Below are 15641 nucleotides of genomic sequence, written 5' to 3'. Positions count from 1 at the left end.
TTGGAGAATGTATAGTAATTCAACAGGTAAAAAGGGGGAGCATATTCCAGACACACCAAAAGGTACAAAAATATAAAGTATATTCGGGGGTCAGAGAGTAATCCCATTTGACTGGAGCTTACAGAGTAATGTTGGAAGTTGTTCAGTCATTTTTCAATTATGTCTGATTCTTTTTGACTCTATTCGAGATTTTCTTGGCAAAGATGTTGGATTGATTTGCCATTTTTTTTCTCCAATTCATTTTACAGATGAGGAAACTGAGGCAAACAGGGTTAAGTGACTTCCCCAGAGACACACATCTAATAAGTATTTGAAATCAGATTTGAACTCAGGTCTTCCTGACTCCAGGTTTGGCACTCTATCTACTGTGCCACCTAGTTGTCCCAAAGTTAGAAGTAATATGAGCTAAGACTAGAAAGAGTAGGTTGGCTCCATATTATGGAGGGCCTTGAACACTAGACATGGAAGCTCAAACTTTATGAGAGCCACTGAAATTTTTTGAGGTGAGTGTATGCTGTGACCAGACTTGTGCATAATGAAAATTATGATGACAAGTGTGTGAAAGATTGATTCAAAGAAGGTGAGAGGGAGAAAGAGACAGACAGAGAGGCAGAGAGGGAGAGGGAGAGAGAGAGAGAGAGAGAGAGAGAGAGAGAGAGAGAGAGAGAGAGAGAGAGAGAGAGAGAGAGAGAGAAAGGGAGAGAGACAGAGAGAGAGAGAGATAGAGAGAGAGAGAGACAGAGAGAGAGACAGAGACAGAGGCAGAGACACAGAGAGAGAAAGAGAGAAAGAGAGAGAGAGACAGAGAGACAGAGAGAGGAGAGAGAGAAGGAGAGAGAGAGACAGAGACAGAGGCAGAGACAGAGGCAGAGACACAGAGAGAGAGAGAGAGAGAAAAAGAGAGAGAGAGAAAGAGAGAGAGAGAGAGGAAGAGGAGAGGGAGAAAGAGAGAGACAGAGACAGAGACAGAGGCAGAGACACAGAGAGAGAAAGAGAGAGAGAGAGAGAGAGAGAGAGAGAGAGAGAGAGAGAGAGAGAGAGAGAGAAAGAGAGAGGAGAGAAGGAGAGAGAGAGACAGAGAGAGAGGCAGAGACAGAGGCAGAGACACAGAGAGAGAAAGAGAGAGAGAGAGAGAAAGAGAGAGAAAGAGGAAGAGAAGAGGGAGAAAGAGAGAGAGTGGGAGGGAAGGTTAGGGAGTGTGGCAGTATAGATCAGGCATATGGTAATGAGAACTGGAACTGTCTTAGAGTAGTCACAGTAAAAATGGAAAAGAGCCTGAGAAAAATTTCACCTGGGAAATCTACAAGCATTGGTAACTAATGTATATGAGATAGAGAGAAGGGTCAAGGAGAAAACTAAGTTTTCAAACCTGTGGGACTGAGGGAATGGCAGTGCCACAAATAGAAGGAATGAAGTCAGAGGGAGAAGCAGATTTAGGAGGAAAGACGATGAGTTTGACTTGGGATACATTGAAATGCCAAGCCGGGACAGCTGGATGAAGTTATGCTGTAGGCAGACAGAGAAAAAGGTTAACATTTAGCAGAGAGATCAGGAACAGGGATACACATATATATGCATATGTACCTATGCACAGGCAGATGTATGTGCACATGCTTATACTACCTGTGTGTGTGCGTGCATACATACATAACGAGTGTGTGACTATCTGGAAGAACCACATACAATTTTGGCCCTCCCTTCATATCCAAGAAGTCTAAGTTTTCCTTTTCTTTTATGGGGTGTTGAAAGATCAAACATTGATACTACACATATTTTATGCACTTCAGAGTTTCTGAATTTTTTTTGTGTTAGCTTCCTCCAGGTTCCCATTTAGTTTCTTATGCCAACTGTGATGTAGGGAAACGACAATGGGAAAAGTCACGACGTGGAAGGGATACCTGTGCCTATAATATCTATATCTCAATATACCTATATCTATACATATATATCTGTATCTCAGTGAATTGTCCCAGTGACTAAAATGCCAGGTTTGGCATTAGGAAACACATCTTCCTTGGGTGAAATCTGGCCTCAAACACTTACCCTGGACAAGTCAACTAACCCTGTTTGCCTCAGTTTCCTCATCTGTCAAACGAACTAGAGAAGGAACTGGCAAACCACTCCAGTATTTGTCAGGAAAACCCAAAATGGGGTCACGAATATGAGTCAGATATGACTGAAATGATTGGATAGCACATATATGCATGTACATAAAATATAAATGTATGTATATACGTCATAGGCACATAAAGAAGATGCTTGAAGTATGATGGGGAGAATAGAGAGCAAGATGAGCATCCGGAAGAGGACCCTGGGGAACCCTCAGACCCCTGATCCCAAGAGGCCAGGAAGAGGACAAAACCCACCCCAGAGAAACCATCCCACCTAAATATTAAATGAGCAGCTAAGAATAGAAACGGAAATGAGATTCCTCCTTCTTCCTGGTTTCTTACTAGGTCTGTGTCAGTGTCTGTGGGTCACCCAGCCCTGACCAATCTCCTGAAGAAGAAATCCATGCCTTTTGATGTCTGATAACGAAGGGTTGGTGGTGGGAGAAAGGAAGGAGTTGGAGGTAGGTATCGATGCACGAACAGCAAGGCATGGCATTGATCGGATCTCCAGCTGAACCTTGCCTAAGTGAGGTTAACTGCAGCTGGCACCCCGTGAGGAGGAAAGCACAGGGAGACCTTCATTTTTTTTCAGGCACCAGAAGGCAGGCACGGTAACCGGGGTTGCTCGGCTAGAGGATAAGGGCAGGGCAGGGAGCTCATTTGGGGCTCAAAGATTTGGAATGACGATGGGAAATCAGTTGGAGATCAGCCGCGGCTGCTTGAGGAGGAGGAGCGACCAGAGCCCAATTGTGGGAACTTGCCGGGGCTAGGAGGGCACTAGACCGCTGCCTTGTTCCCCTAATTCATAGAATCATAAGATTACACAGCTGTAATAGATTTCACAGTTGGTCTAGTCCAGCCTTGTCCAAAGTATTGAATCCCGTTTATAACATTCATTCAATAAACATTTATGAAGTACATTTTGTATCTCTGGCGTCATGCTGGGCACTGGGGATGCAAAGATGAAGCAGTTCCCCGCTTCAAAGAGCTTATATTCTACTGGAAGAAATGACAGGTACTCAGTAAATATATCAAAAGTAAATAACGGAGCAGCTGGGTGGCTCAGTGGATTGAGCCAGGTCTAGAGATAGGAGGTCCTGGGTTCAAATCTGGCCTCAGACACTTCCCAGCTGTGTGACCCTGGGCAAGTCGCTTGACCCCCATTGCCTAGCTAGCCCTTACCACTCTTCGCCTTGGAACCAATACACAGTATTGATTCCAAGACAGAAAGTAAAGATTATGAAAAAAATAGCATCAGTGACAGAAAGGGGAATGGGAAGGGAATAAGCATTTGCATAGTAGCTACACTGGGCTTTTTAATAAATATTTTTGTGGGCCTCTCCTCCAAGGCACTTGAGCTGATCCTTGAGGGAAGGCAGGGATTCTCAGAGACGAAGGAGATAAGGGAGCCCATTCTAGGCAAAGCCATGGAGAGAGGAGATGGATTGGTAAGCATGAAGAACAGCCAGTAGACCCTTTTGGCTGTGCCATAGAATGCACAAAGGGAAGTAATGTGCAATAACCCTGGAAAGGCAGGCTGGGACCAAGTTCTGATGGGCCAAACATGCCAAGTAGAGGGGTTTCTATCCCATCCTAGAGGCCCCAGGGAGCTCCTGGAGCTTCCTGATGAATGGTCATCCGACCTCCACCTCCAGAGATAGCTGCTTAAAAGAAAGCTTCCAAAGCTGCTTTCACTTACGTGCAAGGAAATATTTTTACACGTGTGCAGGGCACAGTTGGGCTCTAGGGGAGGGAGGAAAAGAAATGATTTAGTTCCTATCTTTATGAATCTTATGGTGTAATCAGGGGATGTAGCACGTATGCAAATAGAATACAGAATGGAACGCGGGTATCTAAGAAAGGTGGGACAGCTGTAGATAAGAGTCCTGGGCTTGGGGTCAGGAAGCCACAGTTCCAATCTGGCCTCAAACACTTTCTAGCTATGTGACCCCGGGCACGTCACTTAACCCAATTTGCCTTAGTTGCCTCATCTGTCAAATGAATTGGAGAAGAAAATGGCAAACTACTCCAATATCTTTGCTGAGAAAACTCTGCAAGTGGGTCCCAAAGAGTAGAGCACAACTGAAAATGACTAAATGACAACAAAAACCAGAGAGGCACAAGTGATATTTTGTTCTAGTCAATAATTGTAAATTTAAGATATTTATTTGGTGCTTTAACATCCCTCATCCTTGTTCCTCTCCTCATTCCTCTCCCCTCACTCATATCAGTCCTTTCAGTCTCTGAGATATACAAGGATAGGGGTTAATTCCTCTATTTTATAGAGTGAAAATGAGGTCTGCAGAATTTCAGTAACTAACTTAGTTACATCAGAATTTGATGGAGAAGCTTAGAGGAAAACTCAGGTTTTCTTTTTCTTTTTAAAAACTTATTTATTTATTTAATTAATTTAGAATTTTTTCCCCATAGTTACATGATTCATATTCTTTCCTTCCCCTCTTCACTCCCCACTCCCATAGCTGATGAGCAATTCAACTAGGGAAAACACAGGTTTTCTGAACACACTGCTCATGACTGTAAAAGAATCTCCAGCTCTTCAGGGCTGCTGATCTTGGTCTATTCTTATGGATGGAAAGAGCCAGGTTCAATTGAGGTCGCAAAGATGGACAACTGCTTCTAAGTGAAAGCCTGGACTTGATACTGTATGTGTAGCAGACAGCATTGTTTGCCCAAGACTGATTCTCTCCACTTTGCCTCAATGGAAATGGAAGCTCAAGGAAGTTAGAACCACAGAATCTCCAATTTGGAAGGAATCTCAGTTGTCTAGTCCAACATCTATCTGAAGGGTGTGGAAAAGTGATCATCTTGAATGCCTTCAGTTGCAAGGAAGCTCTCTACCCGCCCGAGTGACCCATATATTTTCATACAGTTCTTATTGTTGGGATATTTTTTCCTTTAACTGAACCCCAAACAACTTTAGCTTCCATGCATTACTCCCAGTTCTGCCCTCTGTGGCCCAGAAAGCTAAATCTAGACATTCGAAGACAACTGCTCTCAAGATCATGTAAGCCTTCTCCTAGCTAGCTAACCTCCACTTCCCCTACCCCACCACCAGCTCCCTCAGATGATTCCTGAATAGCATCATCTTCAGACCTCTCCCCATTCTTCTTCAGATGATTAAAATCCCTCCTTAAAGTATGGAATACAGAAGGGAACACAATAGTCCAGACGGGACCTTCCCAGGACAGAGAACAATGGGGTTCTCTCTCTTTGGACACTGTGCCTTGCCTAATGTAGCTTAAAATACCTTTAGCTTTCATGGCTGCCTTCTCACCCTGATGACTCCCATCAAAGTGGCAACACGCTAAATCCTCAGATCCCTTTTTTCATAAAAAACATTTTAGGATAAGATATTCTTTTCTTTTTTATTTTAAATGAAAAAATGTATTATCACACAAAACACACTTCCATATTGGTCACTGTTGTAAGAGCACACTTATACAAAACCCAAACCCCCAAATTAAACCGTAAATACACTGATGTGAAATAGTGTGCTTTGATCTGACTCCCAACAGCTCTTTCTCTGGAGGTGGATAGCATTTGCCGTCATAAGTCTTTCAGGTTGTCCCAGATCATTGCATTGCTGAGAGGAGCCAATTTTCACAGATAATCACCGTCCAATATTGCTGTTACTGTGCACAATGTTCTCCTGTTTCTGCTCATTTTGCTCTGCATCAGTTTCTGAAATCATCCTGCTTATCGTTTCTTAGAGCACAATAGTATTCCATCACCAACATGTACCACAATTTGTTCAGTCATTCCCCAACTGATGGACATCCCCTCAATTTCCAGTTCTTGGCCATCACAAAAGGAGAGGCTATAAATATTTTGTACAAGTAGGTCCTTTCCCCTTTTTTATTACCCCTTTGAGCTAAAGATCCAATAGTGGTATTATAGGATCAAAGGGTATGCATGGATCATAAAAAGCATTTTCTAGTCATTTATAATTTTCTATCTTGTGTTGATTTTGGGGATTCAAGAAGCCTGTATTAAAAAAAAATTTCCTCTCACTAGTTGAAGCCTATTAAGACATTTTTGGACATCAGTTGTGAATTTCTTTTTTAAAAATCCACCTCCTGGGGCAGCTAGGTAGATAAAGAGTCAGGCCTGGAGCTAGAAGGACTTGGGTTCAAACCCGGCCTTAAATACTTCCTAGCTGTGTGACCCTGGATTTAACCCCAATTGCCAAGCTCTTACCACATTTCTGTCTTGGAATGAATATTTGAACATTAAATATTAATATTAATTATTAAAATTTAATTAACTGATTAATTAAATGAAAAATTATAAATTAAAATATCAAATATTAAATATCGATTCCAAGATAGAAGGTAAGGGTTAAAAAAGACATCTACCTCCTTTCCTACTTTTGTATCATCTGAACATTTGTTAAGTATTGATTATCTAAATTATTGGCAAAGATGCTGATCAGGACAAAGCTAAGATCCAAGTTTTATGGCTCTTCACTAGAGCTGAAGTATACTAGTATTGAGCACCAGGAGAGGCACAAAAGTAAATGATTTAGTCCCTACCTTTATAAATCTTATGGTATAATCAGGGGATATAGCAATATACAAATAGAATGCAAAATAAAACATAGGTATCCAAGAGAGATAGGATATCTAGATGGTGCAGAGGATAGAGACCTCGGCCTGGGGTCAGGAAGACTCTTCTTCCTGAGTTCAAATCTGACCTCAGACACTTACTAACTGTGTGACCTCTGGGGCTGGTATCCATTCATTAATCAATTCATTTAAAAATAACCTAACTGTACTATTATTGAGCCCATCTTTCTCAATCTTGGCTTTTTTTTTTTTAACCTTTATCTTCTCTCTTAGAATTGACCCTAGTTCCAAGGTAGAAGGGTGGAAAGGGCTAGGCAACATAGCCAGGAAGTGTCTGTGGCCAGATTTTAACCTAGGATCTTCCATTTCCAGGCCTGACAGTCTATCCACTGAGCCACCTAGCTTTCCCTTCTTTCTTTCTTGTTAAGCAGAAAATCATGGGAGGCTTTGCCTTGTTAAATTCCAAGGAAAGAATGTCTAGTAACTGTCAAAAAAGGAAATGAAAGTTGTTTGGCATGACTTGTTCCTAATGAAGCCATCCTGGCTTGTAATTATTGCCACTTCTCTTTTCAAGTGCTCCTCAACCATTCCTTTAATAATCTATTCTAGAATTTTTTTTTTCTTGAATTGACATCAAGCTCCCTGGTCTCTAGTTTGAATGATCCATCTTTTCCTCCTTCTTGAAAATTGGCACAACATACACTCTCTCATTTGTCACCTTTTCCCCAAGATCACTGACTGCTTATTCAGTAATCAGATCAAACAATTATTTCAGTGGTTAAGACTTATTGGAGGCAAGTGGATGCTCTCTTCTTATCATTACATTTAAGGTGTTTCAATTTTCTGTTAGCCATTTTTCTTGGTCTTTCTTTCTTTCTTGGTCTAAAACAAGTATTATTTTTCACCTTCACTATTGTCTCATTTATCCAGAGCGGTAGTCTTATTCCTCCTCATTGTTCCTCTTTTTGCTTTTATGGCTTTATAAGACAAAACAAAACAAAACAACTCTACCATATCTTAGATCAATAATCTTCTGGCCAAGACTTCTAGGGAGGGCATAGCACCCTTGACTTCCCAGGGCAGCTCCATCTACTTTGGAAGAGTTCTAATGGGGAGGAATGATTTCTTCTTATTAAGCCAAGTGGCAACTTTATCCATTACTTCAAATTCCCTTTGACTTCTATCCTAAATAGAATAATCCTAATCTTAGGAACATCTAGGACCAAGGACAGACTCCTGGATCACTGTGTTAGATATCTCATTCTATATTAATGTCAAGCCATTGACCTCTGTTTAAGTTGTTGTCATTCAACTATTCCAAATTCATGAAATGTCCCTCCTTAGACTTCTCCCTTAAACATTCCCAGTTTCTGCAACTGATCCTCACAGGAAACTATCTTGAAAATATTCAGCATCCTAGAGGTCTTTTTCTGAATGCTTATTTTTTTATTATTTATTTATTATATTTCTTATTTATTTAAACATTTGTTAATGCTTTCCCTAGAATATGGCTTCTAGAAACATGAGACCCTAAATGTGAGCTGAAAAACTGGACAGAATACAATGGGACCATTGTATTCTTCTCTGGACATTTTGACTCTTTTAAAGCGGTCTGATGTTATATTAGCTTTTTTGACTGCCACCTCACATTGTTAACTCAAATGGCCTTTTTTTGGATGAACTGCTACCAAAACATCTCACCTTATATTTGGGATATTAGTTTTTAAACCCAAATGTATGATGTCATTTATATCCCTATTTGATTCAACCCAATGTTTCAGATCTTTGAGTCCTGACTGCCATTCAGTGTATTAGCTAGCCATCCCTCCTAAATTTAATAAACATACAATCCATGCCGAAAACTAAGTGATTAATTAAAATGCTGTGAAACACAGGACTAAAGGCAGAGTCTTGGATCACTATGTTAGATATTTCCTTCTATTTACTGTCAAGCCCTGGACCACTGTTTGAATTATAGTCATTCAATTAGTTCCAAATTAATGAAATTGTATTAGCTTATACCTTTTCTACTAACTTCTCCATATTTTCAAAAAGCATAGCTTGAGACGATGTTAAATGCTTTCTAATATCTAGGTAAACAACAGTTAAATTCTCTGTCCCTTTTTCTGTCTTTGCCTTGTGGAGCTCTCTGTCTCTCTGGTTTTTGTTTTGTCTTATTTTTGCTTTTATATTCCATCACTTAGCACAGTGCCTGGCACATAAAAGCCACTTTAAATTGCAAGTTGACTGACTCACTGTCATCCCCTTATCCTTTTTTTCAAGTAATCTCAAAACGAGGATATGAGATTCTTCTGGCATGACTTACCCCTGTCAAAACCCTACTGGCTTTCTGTGATTCATGTTTCTTTTTCTAGATGCTCTCTAGTCTGCTCTTCAAGCATTTGTTCTAGAATTTTGCTAGAAATCAAAGTCAAGCTTATTTGCATATAGTTTGTAGGTTGCATTCTCTTCATTTAAAGATAAATTGGGATGACATTTGCCCTTCTCCAGTCCCGTGGCACTTTTCTTGTTCTCCAAAATCTTTTAACTGTCTCTGACAATGGTTCAGCATTCATAGACACCCAATCTTTCAGCACCCTGGGATGTAGTTTGCCTGGGCCTTTTCATCTGAACTCATCAAAGGCAGCTAGGTGCACTCCTACTATCTCCCTATTTACCATAACCTATTGATCACATTATTCTGGGTTTTAAAAGATCCGTCAAGCTTCTTATAGGACTGGACTACTTTGTACGCGACCCCTACCTGCTATCGACTTTACCTCTTATGTCATTTTCAAGTCTGAGCTCACTGATGAGCAGACACATTAGTCTCTTTGGACAATGTCTTCTGTTCTTCCTTAGCAGAACCATAATGATTTTGTCCCAAGAATTTCATTCTCAGGAGACTCTCATCCCTTTTGAGAAGACTTACTTTAAAACAAACAAACAATTCAGGCCAAGGTATTGATCCCACCTTCATTTTCTAGTTTCTTTGAAATCTGCTAAGGTCCAGGGTCCTTGTTAGACTGAAGCCTAATATTTTCTTTATTTATCACAAGCCCCAAGATGCCTTGTTTATTACCACCCGAGATTCCTATATGGTCTATTTCAGAAGCTCTTTGCTCTTTTTCTCTTGCTTGGCTAGAATTAAATCTAGAATATCCATTTTTGTTTCATCCTCCAGATTTTGAAAAATGAATTGATCAGCAAGGCAATTCAAGAATTTATCAGAGACAGTGTTGGTAGAGGAGGGAACTATTTTCCATTACTTTCTTAAAAAATAGGATAGATTTAGGGTGTAGAATGAGACATATATTTTCATATACAGTCAACAAGGGATTTTTTTTTGCTTGGCTATGCATATTTGTTACAAAGAATATGTTTTTCTTTCCTCTTTTTTCCCCAGTGTTGGAGGGATATGGTTGGAAGAGAGGGAAATAGATATGTAGTTAAAAACACAATAAAATTTGGGAGGTAGAGGGATGCCACAGATATGAAATGTTGTCTGCACTTTTAGATGAGGTTAGTATATTGTTAGTTTTACTTAGTTGTTTTAATTTGTTAAATGAAAACTTTACCAGAGTAGAAGGAAATACAAATAAGTTTGTAATGTAAAAAAGAGACATCAATAAGAATTTTTAAAGGAGAAAATGAGCTATTATGTTGTATAACAATTAAAAAAATAAAGCATTACATAATTTTTGCTATCATTATTAAACTGTATTTATGCAGAGTGCTTTGTTCAAAGTGAGTGACTAATAAATTCTTTTTCATTAAAAAATAAAATGGGAAGAAGGCAGTATGGGATAGTAGAAGGAACCCCAGGATTTGGAATCAGAAGATCTAATTGCATCTGTGTGGTACAATGGATAAAGAGCTGGATCTGTAGTTAGGAAGATCTGAGTTCAAATCCAGTCTTGGATACTTCCTGTCTGTGTGACTTCATGCAAGTCACTTAACCTCTGTCTGTTTCAGCTTCCTCATCTATAAAATAGGGATAATAAGAGCATTCACCTCTCAAAGTTGTTGTGAGGATCAAATGAGATATTATTTATGGTCAATTAGCCATCAGTCAGCATTTATTAAGTGCCAAGAATTTTGTAAAGCACTTAGAAAACTCTAAAAGACTATATATATTATATATTATTATTGTTGTTATTACTTGGACTCAAATCAAATTATAATTAATCTTCAGTCAGTTTCTTAGTCTCTCCATGCCTCAGTTTCCACATTTGTCAAAAAAGGATAGAAGGGATACTATCTACATCACAAGTACATTTTGAAAATCAAACAAAATGTTGAACATTCAACCCTTAGTAAGGTAAAGTATATTGTAAATATTAGCTATTACTACTGACAGCAAAAGAAATACTATAAGCTTATTTTTGAAAAATAGTTTCAACTTCTTTGCATATTATCATTCACAGAATTGTGTGACCTTTCTGAGGAACTCATTACCTGACTTTGACCCCATGTATAGATCCTCTCAACATTTCCTATCAGTGTTGTCTACACCCCTGCTCAAACACTTCTTTTAAAAAATTATTTCCATTTACAAATTTCCTCCCTCTACCCTTTCCCCATCCATTGAGAAGACAAGAAATACAATGCCCATCATACATGTGAAGTCATGCAAGACATAGTTCCACGTTAACTATGTTACAAAACAAAACCAAAACCAAAAACAAACCCAAGAAAAATAAAGTTTAAAAAAAAAAGGTTCATTCTGTACTCTGAGTCCCTCAGTTCTCTGTCTGGAGGTGAATATTATTTTATATCGTGAATCCTTTGGGGTTGTGATAGATCATTGTTTTGATCAGTTACTAAACGTTGATTATCCTTACAGTTTTGCCACTCCCATGTAAATTATTCTGGTGCATTTTGCATCAGTTCATGTAGGTCTTTCCAGATCTTTCTGAAACCATCCCTTTCATCATTTACTATAGCACATTAGTATTCCATCACAATCATATAACATAATTGTTCAACCATTCCCCATTTGATGGGCATCCTTTCAGTTTCCAATTCTTTGTAATCACAAAAAGTTGTTATAAACATTTTTGCATATATGGGTACTTTTACTCTTTCTTTTATCTCCTTGGGGTAAAGACCCAGTAGAGGCATTGCTGGAAAAGGGTTTGCCCAGTTTTATGGACTTTTGGGCATGGTTCTAGTTTTTTTCTCCAGAATGGTTGGTCTAATTTACAGCTCCACTAAAGATGCATTAGTTTAACTATTTTCCCACATCCCCTCTAGCATCTGTCTTTTTTCTTCTCTGTCATCTTAGCCAGTCTGATGGGCATGATGTGATACCTCAGAGTTGTTTAAATGTGCATTTCTCTGTTGAATTATTGAGTTAGTGCATTTTTTCAGGTGACTTTGATTTCTTCCTTTAAAATCTAACCATCAACTGGATAATGGCTCCTGTTTTTAATAAATTTGGCTTGTTCATTCATTTTTCAATTGTATCCAACTCTTTGTGACCCTATTTGGGATATTCTTAACAAAGATACTGGAGTGTTTTCCATTTCCTTCTCCAGCTCATTTTACAGATGAGGAAATTAAGGCAAAGAGGTTTAAGTGACTTGCCTTGGGTCACAGAGCCAGTAAGTTTCTGAGGCCAGATTTGAACTCAGAATGATGAATCTTCTTGGCTCTGGGTCCAGTGCTCTATCCACTATATCACTTAGCTGCCCCAAATTTGGCTCATTTCTCAATATTTGAGAAATGAGAACTTCATCAGAGAACTTGTAAGGATTTAATCTCCCTGGTTTTCTTTTAATTTTGCTTGCATTGGTTTTATTTGTGCAAAAGTTTTATAATTTTATGTAATCAAAATTATTCATTTGACTTCCTGTGGACTTCTATGTCTCTTATTTGATCATGAACTCTTCCCCTATTCATAAATCTAACAAATAAGTTTTTCCATACGTCCCTAATTTGCTTATGATAGCATCCTATATAGCAAAATCATGTTCCTTTTGTGCTTATCTTGATATATGAAGTGAGATGTTGGTCCAGGTCTAGTTTCTGCTTCAGTTTCCCTAGCAATTTGGGGGCAAATAGTGAGTTCTTGCCCCAGTTCTTTTTTAAAATTTAATTTAATTTTTAAAATTTTTAGCCATGGTTTCATGATTCTTGTGTTCTCTCTCCCCTCTTCCCTCTCTTCTCCTGGAATTGACAAGCAATTTCACTGGGTAATACATATATAATCATTCAAATCCTATTTCCATATTTTTCAATTTGCCCCAGTTCTTGTTGAGATCTTTGGGTTTATCAAACTTCAGGCAAAGGTTTTGTATATCTAACCTATTCCATTGAGCAATCATTCTATTTCTTATCCAATACCAAATTGTTTTGAAAATTATCACTTTGTAACTAATTTGAAACTTGGTACTGTTAGACCTATTTCCTTCACATCTTAAAAATGGATTCTTTTGATATTTGTGCCTTTTTTTCCTCCAGAAAGAATTTAATTTTTCCCCCAGCTCTATAAAGTAATTCTTTGGTTGTTTGTTTGGTGTGCAATGAATAAGTAAAATAATTTAATTTATTTTTTATTATACTGGCTCATCCTACCCATGAACAATTAATATTTTTCCAATTATTTAGATCTGTCTTCATTTGTGAGAAGTGTTTTATAATTATGTTCATATGGTTGCTAAGTGTGTTTTTGGCAAGTAGATTTCCAAGTATTTTATATTGTCTGCAGGTTTAAAAAAAAAAAACCTCTTATCTGTATTGGTTCTAAGACAGAAGAACATAAGGGCTAGGCAATGGGAGTCAAGTGACTTGCCCAAGGTCACTTGGGTACAAATTGCCTGAGGTCAGATTTGAACCCATCTCCAGGCCTAAGGTTTCTCTGTCCATTAAAGCACCTAGCTGCACCCCTGTCTGCAGTCATTTAAAATGAAATTTCTCTTTCTGTGTCTTCCTGTTGAGTTTTGTTGATAACATAGAAATGGTGATGATTTATATGGGTTTACTTTATATCCTACATCTTTGCTAAAGTTGATTATTTCAACTAGTTATTTAGTTGATTCTCTAGGGTTCTGCAAGCATGTCCTCATATCATCTACAAAAAGTGGTGGTTTAATTTCCTTGTCACCTATGTTTATGACATATTATATCATATTCCTATGCCTATTCCTTCATTTTCTTTTTTTCTTTTTGGTCTTATTGTTATAGTTAGCATTTCTATAACAATTCTGAATAACAGTGGTGATAATGAACATCCTCATTTCATCCATTATCTGATTAGAGAGGTCCATTAGAGAAAATGCTTAACCTTGGTTCTAGATATTATGACATCATTTTCATATAAGCTCCATTTATTGCTATGCTTTCTAATGTTTTTTCTTCATGAGTGTTAAATTTTGTCAAAAATCTTTTTCTGCATCTACCAATATATTTGATTTTTTTTTGATTTTGATGTGATTAATTATGCTCATGGTTTCCCTAATACTGAACCAGCCCTACATTCTCCAGCATGGTGATACGATATGATCTCTGTGATATATTGTTATAACATCCTGGTTAATATTTTATATAATGTTTTGCGTCAATGAATATTAGGGAAATCTGACTATAGTTTTCTTTTGCTCTTTTAGCTTTCCTTGGTATAAGTATAAAAACCATATTTCTGTCATGGAAAGAATTTAGTTGGACCCCTTCTTTGTCTATTTTCTGAAAATTTTTTATTGTATTGGAATTAATTGCTCTTTAAATGTTTGGTAGAATTCACTTGCATATCTATCTGGTCCTGTATTTTTTTAAAGTAAGCTCATTTATGGCTTGCTCAATTTTGTTAATTCTGTTAATCTAGGCAATTTGTGTTTTTGTAAATATTCATCCATTTAATTAAGATTATCAGTTTATTGGCCCAGGGTGGGTCAAAATAACTTCTAACTATTTAATTGTATCTTTGGTATTTGTACATTCATCCTTTTAATTTTTAATTTTGGTAGTTTTGTTTTCTTCTTTTTAAAAATCGAATTAGTCAATGATTTATCTATTTTATTATGTGTGGATTTTTTTCATAAAGATGGCTCCTATTTTTATTTATTAGTTTAATGGCTTTTAACTTTCAATTTTATTAATCTTTCCTTTGATTTTCAGTATTTCTATTTTGGTATATAATTGGAGATTTTGAAGCTTGTACTATTTTTAGGGTTTTTTTTTTAGTTGCATGCCATGATCTGCTCTTTTTTTTTTAAATAAAAATTGATATAAGAATTTGGATAAATAAATTTTGCTCTAAGTACTGCTTTGACTTCATCTCACAAGTTTTGGTATGTTGTTTCATTGTTGTTGTTATCTTTAATGAAATTATTGTTTCTATTATTTATTCTTTGACACACTTATTCTTTAGGATTAGATTATTTAATTTCAAATTTTAAAAAATCCTTACCTTTAATCTTAGAATCAAAATGTCTATTTGTTCCAAGGCAGAAGAGTGATAAGGGCTAGGCTATAGGGGTTATGATTTGCTCAGGGTCACACAACTAGGAAGTATCTGAGACTAGATTTGAATTTAGAACCTCCCATCTATAGGCCTGATTCTCAATCCACTGAGCCACCAAGTTGCTCCCTTCCAATGACTTTTTAATCTATGTTTAAAGGGCCATTCATTGAATATATTTTTGTTGCATCATAATATAAAAGGTTTGCACTTAGTATTTCTACTTTTCTGCATTTGTGGGGTTTTATGCCCTATTACATGATCAATTTTTGTTAAGTTGCCATGTTTAGCTGAGAAAAAAGGTATACTTCTTTCTCTTCACATTGAATATTCTCCACAAATCTATCATATAAAAAATCCTATTTATTGCCTTAACTTCTTTCTTATTCATTTTTATTACATTTATCTAGGTCTGAAGGGAGTAAGTGGAGGCCTTCTCCTAGTATAGTTTCACTGTCTATCTCCTCATATAATTAATTTAAT

At 37.4% G+C, this 15641-nt stretch overlaps 1 protein-coding gene across 4 annotated transcripts in view; it reads left to right on the top strand.

Moving 5' to 3' along the window:
• Positions 1-15641, top strand: part of GRIK4 (glutamate ionotropic receptor kainate type subunit 4) — a 787563-nt gene that overhangs the window by 18035 nt on the left and 753887 nt on the right. The window contains exon 2 of one of the 4 annotated variants that reach the window (XM_056794212.1): positions 2457-2572. The exons of the other annotated variants lie outside the window; for them this stretch is intronic. The gene's annotated coding sequence lies outside the window, so the exon portion shown is untranslated. The remainder of the gene's footprint in view (positions 1-2456; positions 2573-15641) is intronic. 4 annotated transcript variants of the gene reach the window in all.

Source organism: Monodelphis domestica, chromosome 4 (genome assembly GCF_027887165.1).
Source record: "Monodelphis domestica isolate mMonDom1 chromosome 4, mMonDom1.pri, whole genome shotgun sequence".
Lineage (NCBI taxonomy): Eukaryota > Metazoa > Chordata > Mammalia > Didelphimorphia > Didelphidae > Monodelphis > Monodelphis domestica.
Note: the sequence above shows the minus strand (reverse complement) of the source record. Positions and strands in the feature narration are given on the sequence as shown.